Source organism: Ceratotherium simum, chromosome 2 (assembly GCF_057802395.1).
Source record: "Ceratotherium simum simum isolate JZ-2026a chromosome 2, ASM5780239v1, whole genome shotgun sequence".
In the NCBI taxonomy this organism is placed as follows: domain Eukaryota; kingdom Metazoa; phylum Chordata; class Mammalia; order Perissodactyla; family Rhinocerotidae; genus Ceratotherium; species Ceratotherium simum.
In genome coordinates this window covers 9,654,638-9,666,111 of record NC_141901.1, presented here as the reverse complement: position 1 = coordinate 9,666,111, position 11,474 = coordinate 9,654,638, and the positions used below count along the sequence as shown (strand labels likewise).

At 41.0% G+C, this 11,474-nt stretch overlaps 1 long non-coding RNA gene across 1 annotated transcript in view; it reads left to right on the top strand.

Annotated features, from left to right (window-relative positions):
* The first annotated feature begins 2,043 nt into the window (after positions 1-2,043).
* LOC147917738 (uncharacterized) overlaps positions 2,044-11,474 on the top strand; it is a 59,214-nt gene continuing 49,783 nt past the window's right edge. Inside the window, exons 1-2 of the long non-coding RNA XR_015553964.1 lie at positions 2,044-2,163; positions 2,410-2,486. This is a non-coding gene — a long non-coding RNA (uncharacterized LOC147917738). The remainder of the gene's footprint in view (positions 2,164-2,409; positions 2,487-11,474) is intronic.

Sequence of the window (11,474 nt, the reverse complement as noted above, 5' to 3'; positions counted from 1 at the left end):
ACCATGGGGTTCATATATGATAATATATGGTATGTATGTAGCAATCTATATTAAGTTGATGGTCTCTTTAGTTTGACCTCTTTCTAAAAGCTTTACTCTTTTACTCCCCTCCTCCCACATTTTATGTTTTTGATATCATGTCTAACCTCTTTTTTGTGCATTTGTATCTGTTACACTCTTATCATGGAAATAGATAATTTTTTCCTATTTGTGGTCTTTTCCTTCCCCCTTAAGTCCCTGTAGCATTTCTTGTAGGACTGGTTTCTTGGTGATAAACTTTAACTTTTGCTTGTCTGGGAAACTGTTTATCTCTCCTTCCATTCTGAGTGATAACCTTGCAAAGTAGAGTATTCTTGGCTGTAGGTTTTTTCCTTTTAGCACTTTAAATATATTGTGCCACTCTCTTCTAGCCTGCAATGTTTCTGCTGAGAAGTCAGTTGATAGCGTTATGGGGTTTCCTTTGTATGTAACTTGTTGCCTTTCTCTTGTGGCTTTTAGGATTCTCTCTTTGTCTTTAATTCTGGACATTTTAATTATGATGTGTCTTGGTGTGGGCCTTTTTTGGTTTATCTTGTTTGGTGCTCTCTGTGCTTCCTGTACCTGGATGTCTGTTTCCTTCCTTAGGTTAGGAAAGTTTTCAGCTACTATTTCTTCAAATAGATTCTCTGCCCCTTTGTCTTTCTCTTCTCCTTCTGGGACACCTATGACACAGATGTTAGTGCGCTTGATGTTGTCCCAGAGGTCCCATAGACTGTTCTCGTTCTTTTTAATTCTTTTTTCTTTTATCTGTTCAGCTTGGGTGATATCCTCTAGTCATTTGTCCAGTTCACTGATCCATTCTTCTGTATCATCTACTCTGCTTTTGAGGCCCTCTAGTGAATTTTTCATTTCCAGTATTGTATTCTTCATTTCTGATTGGTTCTTTTTTATATTTTCCGTTTCTTTGTTGATGTTCTCACTGAGTTCATCCATTCCTCTCTCAAGATCAGTGAGCATCCTTAACACTCTTTGTTTGAACTCTTTGTCAGGTAGATTTCTCATTTCTGTTTCATTTAGTTCTTTCTCTGGGGTTTTGTCCTGTTCCCTTACTTGGAATGTATTCCTTTGCCTCCTCATTTTGCCTTTCTCTGTGCTTGTATCTACATATTAGGTAGGTCAGCTATGTCTCCTGATCTTGGTGAGGTCACCTTATGTAAGAGATGCCTTATGCGGTCTAGCAGTGTGCTTCCCTCTTGTCAGCAGATCCAAATTTTCCAGGAGTGACCCCCACGTTAGCCACATGTGTCCTTCTGTTGTGGCAGGGTTGCTCTTGCTATGGGTGCCCAGGGAGGCTGAGCTGTCCGCCTGGCTGGCTGGTTGTACTGCTCAGCTGTGTGTAGCTGCTAGGGACCCTTCAGTCTCTTTATTGGGTATGGGGAGCCCCAGCACAGTAGCCTGCAAGGTCTAATAGCACATTCCTGTTGTAGTTTTTCTGTTAAGTGAGTAGGTCCCCAGCGTGGCTGGTTATTAGCCTTATGGGCTTGCAATTGCTGTAGGCCTCAGGCCTATAGGCCTCTTGTCAGCTCTCTGAGGATTGCAGCTGGGTGGGGCGGGCCCCAGGCAGGGGAGCACCCAATTGTTTCAGGGTTTGGAAGGTGGGGCCAATCCCCCATGTGGATGTTTGAGAAGCACAAGTTTTCTGCAGCTGACAAGCCCCACCACCCACAGCGCCACACACACTGTCAACACAGTCTTGCCCACTGTGTGCCCCCTGACCCCCTGAAGCAGACCCAGTCGCCCCATGGCAGAGGCCCCACACACTCCCTCAATGCCCACACACTCTACCAACTCCTCATGCATGCTCTGCCCCACAGAGGTGGACTCACTCACCTGGCAGCAGAGAATCCAGGCACCTGCCTATGCAGGCTCACAAGTTGCCTGAGGGCTTGCTGTTGGGTGGGGCCAGTCCATAGGGTGTGCTGCTTGCCCTGGCTGAGCTGGATTAAGTCGGTGCTCTAGTGGGTGGGGCAGACCCTGGGCTGAGAGGCCAGTGGAAGAACTCCAATGGCCTCTGCCAATGACTGTGTCAGCACACCTGCACTAGGTCACAACAATGGCTACTGCCAGTGTCTCAGTCCCTGGGGAGGTCTGAACTCTCACCAAGATGCACCCGTGGCCTATCAGGTGAGTCTCTTTTCACCCAAGGCCTGTGTACTTTTCTTTCTGGTGATTTTAGAGTGCTTTCCGAAATGGGTAAATTTGTGTTTGGACCTTGTAAGAGCTGGCTTTTTTTTTTCTTCTTATGTCCATTAGCTTTTCTGGAGGTATTCCACGTTATTGTTAGTAGCCAGCAAGGCCAGATATTGTGACACTCCTCTTGGTTGTGATGGGTCCAAAAAATGCTTACAGTGACAATGCTCTCCCTCTCAGGTCCCCCACTCCTCCAGGGAAGGCTGCGTACCTTTGGATTGCTCCCGGGTGGCCATGAAGTGCTGCAGTTAGTGAAGGTGACTTTTTTTTGTCTCCAGAAGGGAATATCTGTCTCTTCCACCTCAGTCAGGACTGTTGCGTGTTGCAGGGATTCCTCTTATCTAGTTTTCAGTTCTCTCTCAGGGGTAATTGTTCCAAGAGTAGTTGTAAGTCTGTTGTGTCCATGAGAGGAGGTGAGTTCAGAGTCTGCCTACACCACCATCTTGACACCAATCCAATTTGCTGCCTATTATGATACAGCTGACTCAAATCAGGAAGATTTGAGTAATTCTTAGAGCAATGGTGGGCCACACTCCTGCATTTTACCTTGGTCACTAACAATACCTCCTTGTGGGACAACTGGAGGCATGGGTGCAGTACAAGCAATACTAGCCTCCCTACCGAGATCAGTTCCATGATGTTGGACTCTAAGCTCTAACCATCTGCTCTTTCAGATTTTATCTACCTTCGTCCTACTCCAGCGTAAGTACAACTCCTACTTCCCTTTGAGTTTTAGAGTATTCTCTCTGCCCAGCTACCTTGTCCATGTGGAGTCTGGAAAATTTAGTCACACAGAGGTATGTCACCCAATGAAAAGAGTTTGGAATCTCTCTAGTAAGCACAGTCTGTGAAAATGTAAAGGCGTGTAGTTACTCTTCACCTAGAATGGACTCTTGAGAGTTAAGGACTCTGGCTTTGTATTTTCTTGTGGCTGCATGGAACGTGATCTGTTTTAATTGCCCAATAAATCTGTTCTGATTATTTAACAAATATTTACTGATAGCAGTGAATAAAAACTAAGAAGGTAGGCTGGGTATTTCAGTGGTCAGGTGGACAAATTCTGTGAGAACAAACTTTTCTTTTTTTTTTTTTCCCCTTTATTTTTATTTTTATTTTTTTTTGTTTTGTTTTTTATTTTTTTATTTTATTTTATTTTTTTTTTAATTTTTTGTTTATTGCAGTAACATTGGTTTATAACATTGTAAAAATTTCAGGTGTACATCATTGTACTTCTATTTCTGCATGGACTACATCATGTTCACCACCAAAATACTAATTACAACCCATCACCACACACATGTACTGAATTATCCCTTTCACCCTCCTCCCTCCCCCTTCCCCTCTGGTAACCACCAATCCAATCTCTGTCCCTATGTATTTGTTTATTGTTGTTATTATCTACTACTTAATGAAGGAAATCATACGGTATTTGACCTTCTCCCTCTGACTTATTTCACTTTGCATTATACCCTCAATGTCCATCCATGTTGTCACAAATGGCTGGATTTCGTCGTTTCTTATGGCTGAGTAGTATTCCATTGTGTGTATATACCACAGCTTCTTTATCCATTCGTCCCTTGATGGGCACTTAGGTTGCTTCCAAGTCTAACAATTGGGAGAAGATATTTGCAAACCATACATCTGATAAGGGCTTAATCTCCAAAATATATAAAGAACTCATGCATCTCAACAACAAAAAAACTAACAACCCAATTAAAAAATGGGCAAAAGACCTGAACAGACATTTCTCCAAAGAAGATATACAGATGGCCAACAGACACATGAAAAGATGTTCAAAATCACTAACTATCAGGGAAATGCAAATCAAAACTACAATGAGATATCACCTCACGCCCGTCAGAATGGCTATAATTAACAAGACAGGAAACAACATGTGTTGGAGAGGATGTGGAGAGAAGGGAACTCTCATACACTGCTGGTGGGAGTGCAAACTGGTGCAGCCACTATGGAAAACAGTATGGAGATTCCTCAAAAAATCAACGATAGAACTACCATATGATCCAGCTATTCCACTGTTGGGTATTTATCCAAAGAACTTGAAAACACCAATTTGCAAAGGTACCTGCACCCCTGTGTTCATTGCAGCCTTATTCACGATAGCCAAGAGAACAAACTTTTCCACCTTCCTTTCTAAACTGGAGTTTGTCTTGTACTTCAATCTTGGGTCCTAAATTGGAGCCCGAAACAATGGGTCAAAGGAGGAAATAACCACTGAAAATAAACAAGGCCAGAGATGGGACCTATGCATACCTCAGGTTCTTTCATGATATGTGTTTAGTGAGGACATAATATTTAGATTATCTTGGCCCAGACTCACTCTGCAGAGCAAGAAGTGACTCCCTGGAAGAAGGAAAAATCTGGGAACCTGGGCTCACCAACAGTTACACTCAGAGACCTGCTGCCACTTCAAGGCCACCAGAACATGCTGAAATTTCACCCTAGTTGTGGGTCTAATGGTGATAGGGAGCATTTGGGGTATGTTTTAAGGAGGATGGTCATCCTCTCTTGTGTGAGGTATCTACCTCAGGTTAATTACAGTGTTTTTGTGGGGGGAAAAAAAAGCTCCTCAGATACAGAAGAGCAAGCTACTTTTTTTTTTTTAATTGAGGTATAATTGACATACAACATAGAAAAGTATTAACATATAAGAATAACAATATTAATTCTTCCAATTCATGAGCACAGAATATTTTTCCATTTATTTGTGTCTTCTTCAATTTCTTCATTAATGTCTTATAGTTTTCAATATATAGATCTTTCACCTACTTGGTTAAAGTTGTTCCTAGGTATTTTATTCTTTTTGATGCAATTGTAAATGGGATTGTCTTCTTATTTTCTCTTTCTGATAGTTCATTATTAGTGTATGGAAATACAATAGATTTTTGTGTATTGATTTTGTATCCTGCAGCTGTACTGAATTTGTTTATTTGTTCTAAGAGTTTTTTGATGGAGTCCTTAGCATTTTCTATATATAATATCATGTTTTCTGCAAATAGTGACAGTTTCACTTCTTTATTTCCAATTTAGATGCCTTTTATTTCTTTTTCTTGCCTAATTGCTCTGGCTAGGACTTCCAATACTATGTTGAATAAAAAGGGCAAAAGTGGGCTTCCTTGTCTTGTTCCTGATCTTAGAGCTTTTCACCATTGAGTATTGTTTTTCTTTTTTCAATTTTAATTGACTTCTGCTCTTACCTTAATCATTTCCTTCCTTCCTTCTTCTTCTATTTTCTTCCTTCTAATTCCTTGCTTTGGGTTTATTTTGCTCTTCTTTTTCTAGTTTTTAAGGTGCAAGATTAGGTCATTAATTTGAGACATTCTTCTTTTCCAATATAAGCATTTAATACTACAAATTCCCTTGAATCACTGCTTGATGTGCCTCCCACAAAGTTTGATATGTTATATTTTCACTCTCATTCAGTTTTTCCCCTAATTTCCTTTGTGGCTTTCTCTTTGACCCATGGGTAATGTAGAAGTGTATTGTTTGATTTCTAAATATTTGGAGATTTACTAGATATTTTTATTTTATTAATTTTTAATTTAATTTCCTTATGATCCAAGAAGATATTTTGTATAATTTCACTTATTCTAAATTTGTTAAGGTTTGTTTTATGTCCCAGAATATGGTCTTTCATGGTGAATATTCCATGTGCACTTAAAAAAATTGTTTTCTGCTGTTGTTGGGTAGAACGTTCTATGAAGGTAAATTATGTCAACTGGTTTATAATGGTGTTCATATTTTCTATATTGGTACTGATTTTCTGTCTACTTCTGTCAATTACTGTGAGAGGAATGGTGAATGTGGATTTATCTACTTCTCATTTCAGTTCTGTCTGTGTCCGTTTTAAGTTTGGGAAGTTCTCTTATTAGGTGCATACACATTTAAGATTGTTATGTTTTTTGGTGAATTGACCCTTTTCTCATTATGCAATTTCTTTTTTTATCCTTGATAATAGTCCTTATTTTGAAGTCTACTTTGTCTGGTATTAATATAGCCACTTCACTTTTCTTTTGATTAGTGTTTGCATGCTGTCTCTTCTTCCATCATTTTATTATTAGCCCATTTGTGTCTTCAAAGCCAACTTGAATTCCAACCTAAAGGAAAAAAACTTGACATTTCATTAACTCCTATAACCTTATCATAAGTGAAATAACAATTTCAGTTAGACTTTTTATACTAACGATTAATGGGTCAGAGATTCCATGATTACATTTGGGATCCTAGGTCAGGATTGTCAAGGATATAACTGATTTAATTGTCAAGGAAAGAGGGTTGAATGTATTTTATTTAACAGTGAACTTGATTTATGACTTTAAAGTATTTGTACTTTTGGCATGTGAACCTCTCTAAGTATTCTGTCCTGGAGCTCAGCAAGTATTGGGGTAGGCCTGTGGGAGACTCCCCTTGTTGTGCTAGGCATTAACCTTATTATTTTAATTGTGTTTTTATTTTCTGTATTTTATGATGCTTTGACAATTTAAGGCCTTGCTGACTGGCGAGAGTCTACCTCTCTCAGGGTCAGCTAATTCCTAGAGATAGCACACAACTTGCCTATGAACATGCTTTTGATATAAAACCAACCATTCCCAAGTCCATACCCCAGATTCACCTCTTTTTATCAGGCTCCTGCAGTCTGGGACACTATCTCACTGGACAGGGCTAGGTACTAGATAACTAGGTGTCATCCCTATAGCCCAGAGAGCCCACTGAAATTACTCAAACTATCCAATCCTAAGCTTGCTCAGCTGCTTACCATGCCTTGCCCATTCCTTCCTGTGAAAACCATAATAAAGGCTTTTGGCCATGCTTTTCCCTCACTCCTTCTGCTTCTTGACTGACCCTGGTACTTCCCTATATGGCCATGTGTGGTGTGGCATGCCCCTTGTCTTCAGAACTGTGAGTAACAAACTATATTTTTAGTGGCAAGTATCCCCTGATCTATGGTCCTCATCATATCTAAATAAAACAAAATCCTGGGTACATTTTAAAAGACCTTTAGTTGCTGAATCATGGGAAGGTCTAAGGCATACCAGGGGCAAGGTCGAGTGGTTGGGATGTGGAGGTGGAGGCATTGGGTAGGGGATTTGGGGTACCAGGTAATTAGCATCTGGTAGGAATGTAGTGGTAAATACTGGCTGAAAATAGCCCTGATTATAATACTTTACTTCATTGATAAATCAACTGGGTGTCTGATGATTAGCTAGGGATAAAGCTGAGAGTACAACTGGCCAAGACTTTCTTGTCTTGTCATACTACCCTTTTCAGAGAAGAGATTGCATCTTATATGCCCATTCATTCTCCTCAGAAGATGCTTATTGAGCTCTTAGTAAGTGTCAAAAACCAAGACAGAAGAAGCTAGAACTAGGTGTTGATGAGAAGCTAGTAGAAGGGGCATAAATGATGGCTCTTCTTCTTCAGGAACTAAACATCTGGTTGGGAAGAAAATATATAATGGGTACATACACACAGAATGCAGAATAAGAGACATGCAGTTAACCAGAGCCATGGGAGCCCTGATCCTGAGGCTGAGAAGTTGGAGAAGATCTCAAGGAAGAGGTAGGTTCTGAGCTGGTCTTGAAATGTGGGAAGGACTTAGGAAAGAGAGGAAGGCAAAGGGCTTCTCAGCCTCAGGGAAGAACAGCCAGAGCAACTGGAGCTAAGAAGACATGAGCCTGGGAACAGTGCTTAAGCCAATGCTTGGGGAACAATGCTTAAGCCAGTCTGGGCAAAGTGGATGTTACTGGAGATGAGTTGGAGAGGCATGGTGTGGAGGGCTTTGATGAAAGTGATGACTGAGGAGGGCTGAGCTGGTAGTAGATGCAGTGTTTGGTGCATCACAGGCAGTGAGAAGATATTTTTCTGGCTGAAGAAGTGCAATCTTTATACACAAATGCCAACACCAATGAGAACTTATTTGCGTGCTGGTTTTCCTTCATATTTGTAATGTCAACACAAATAATCCATAATCAATCTATAAATCAAAATTGGGGTGAGTTTATTATGAGCCAAATTTGAGGACCATATAGCCCAGGGCCTTCCTTCCCCAAGGAAGGAAGGGCACCAAAGAAACGGGGTGTACGGAGCAGTTATGTACCATCAAAGACCATGTATCACATATGATTGCAATGTCCCTCTTACAATAGTCACAAGATTGCTTATCCTTAAGGAAGTGCCAATGTGGGGGAAGTTACATCCTTATCTTAAGGGCATTTGTTCTTGTCTTTGGGACATGATAAATGCTTGAAGCAGATATACAATGCATATTCAAAGGCCACAGTCAGACCCTTTTGGAAAAATAAGGTCAGGCCGAATTATTTTTACACCAAATGGCTTCCTCATATACTCCAGTATGTCCTATTGCTTGCCATTTATTTATCAGTAAAGAGGCCTGCTTCCTTTCCATCACTACTACAGCTTTTAAAATCCCATTTGAGGGCCGGCCCCGTGGCTTGGTGGTTAAGTGCGCGCGCTCCGATGCTGGTGGCCCGGGTTCAGATCCCGGGCGCGCACCAAGGCACCACTTCTCCGTCCATCCTGAGGCCGAGTCCCACATACAGCAACTAGAAGGATGTGCAGCTGTGACATACAACTATCTACTGGGGCTTTGGGGGGAAAAAATAAATAAAATCTTAAAAAAAAAAAAAAAAAATCCCATTTGATCTGAGCAGCCAGCCTTTTCCCATGTAACTGGATGAGAGGTGGTGACTTTCCTCAAGGGGTGTATGGGAGCTGGCTTGTACCAGTTTGTGAGAGCAGAATACTAAATTTTCAGAAATTTTGCAAGCTGGTTGTTAAATATAGCCATTATTAAAAATTGAATTACATATACTTACACTTAAATGTTATACTATAAACAAAGGTAAAAATACTCAAAACATCACTTTCTGATTATTTTACCTCTATTATCTCTCTCTCGAGGTTATTTACATCTATCGTATCTTTGTAGTGGAAATACTATATGACAGTGGGCTTACTGTGCATCTACTCCCAACTCAGTGTCCAGTGATGTCACTTTGGCAGCTTGAAATTGGTCATGATAGGAGCATTTACACCATAGAAATCAGCAAATGCTACGACTCAGAGGTTTATGCTCCCCACCCGCTCTGCCCTCAGACCCAGTTGTTAAACATTGCCAGCACGCCACTGGCTTCCTCTCATTCCTCAGTTTTCCAGGCTGCTGTACAAAATTCCCTCTCCTACTTTGGAGCAGTTGGCAACTCCAGCATCTTGATCTATCTTTTTCGAGCTGCTTCGTGTGGAAGAGGGACAGGACCAGATTCAGCAAACCTGGAAAGAGCTCATCAGCCCCCTCCTCAGCACTCTACCTACAGTCATTTGTGCATCCAGAAGAGATAATTAAGTTCAAGCAGATATGCGGGGGCTTGTCCAAAGTAATACAATCCTAGAGCAGGCACCCTTTTATTCTTTCAAGGTTCATTAATCTCCAGGGGGAACATCATAACACTCGTAGGCACAAACACACATCCACGTACACCCACACATAAAAAAGTAAATTTTTATTTTAGAGTGAAAAATAGAAAGCGTTCAAAGCATCTACTTTTAAAATTAACGCTAAGAGTTCTCAAAACAAGTAATAACAATTTATCTTTGGACTTAATTTTATAGCCTTTGGATGACAGGGGATGGGAGGCATAAGGAAGGGCAGGAAATAAGCCTGAGGTAGAGAATGGGAAGAGAAATGAGAGGGAAGAGGAAAAAGGATGAAAAAGAGGAAAAAGATGAGAAGAAAAGAAAGTGTGCAGAGAACTGAAATCTGGAAAGCACAGGCAGGAGGAAAGGCAGGTCGTGGGATGAAAGACGAGGTGCCCGCGTTGTGGTGGTTGGAGCTCTGGTTTCACTGGGCCGAAGGGCAGGAAAGGAGTTACCCCTGCTCTGAGCAGCACCGTAGGGGGTTAGCAACAATCTGACAAGTAGCTCTTATTCTTATTTTCCATCTTTATTGTTTTTTTTTTAAATTTTTATTTCTATTTTTTTTTTGTGAGGAAGAGCGGCCCTAAGCTAACATCTGCCAATCCTCCTCTTTTTCCTGAGGAAGACTGGCCCTGGCCTAACATCCACACCCATCTTCCTCTACTTTATATGGGACGTTGCCACAGCATGGCTTGACAAGCGGTGCGTAGGTGCGCGCCCGGGATCCAACTGGCGAACCACCGGGCCGCAGCAATGGAGCACGCGCATTTTTTAACCGCTTGCGCCACCGGGCCAGCCCCTATTGTTTATTTTTGACAATGAGAGTATTTTTGCATGGGATTTTGAACATCGTCACCTTGTGATTAAATTATTTAGATTTTAAGATTTTAGTAATTTATATTAAATTATATAAATATAGTCTGTATCTTGCCGTGATGGCTTTTAAATGTGACAGATTATATTGTATTTAAGAGAGTTTAAAATGTCTCATTTCACAATGTCTATAGATTACATCTGGAAATAATGTTTATTTAAAACTAAATCTGTTTTTAGTCTGTTTGGGACCTGGTATGTGGAACACACAATGCAAACAAATAAAATGAGGAAGGACACTTCAACAGGAGGCTTCACTGGTTTATTGTTTATTTAACTGCTTTGAACAACATGCTTGGTTCTTACTTGAATGAGAAAGTGAACGCGGCCCATTCATCCATGAGGATGAAAATTATGTTCTGGTTGAAGCTTCTGCTGTTGGACCATACTGTCTCATCTAGCATGGAAGAATAGCATCATCTTCAAGCAGAGTGGAATTAAGAATGGACAGAACTGGGTTTCCCACCCAGAAGGAGGGGGAGTTTGAGTAATTCTAACCATGAGCCCTCTAGGACCAGTTCAAACTGACCCCATCTTATTAACAGAAAGTTTTTCAGGGGCAAGCCCCAAATTTGCAAGTCACATAGCCAGAGTATGCACAAAGAAGAAGACCTTGACCCGAAATGATGCTGGAACCAAAGATTCTCCCCCCATGGAACCAAAGGACTGGGACACGTCTGGAACTTGAAAGTAGGACTCTTATCAGAGGCAAGGGATCCGTTGTCCAGGAAAATCCGGTGTTAAAGCCCCTTCCACACCTTACCATAAATGTTTAAACCTTACCATAAACGTTTAAAACCTTACCATCAATGTTTAAAGCCTGCCAATTGAAACATTCCCCACCAGCATTTCCATGTACCAGCCTGTTTTCCCTAACCTCTTAAATTTCACCCCAAATCCTGAATTGAGGAGATAAACTT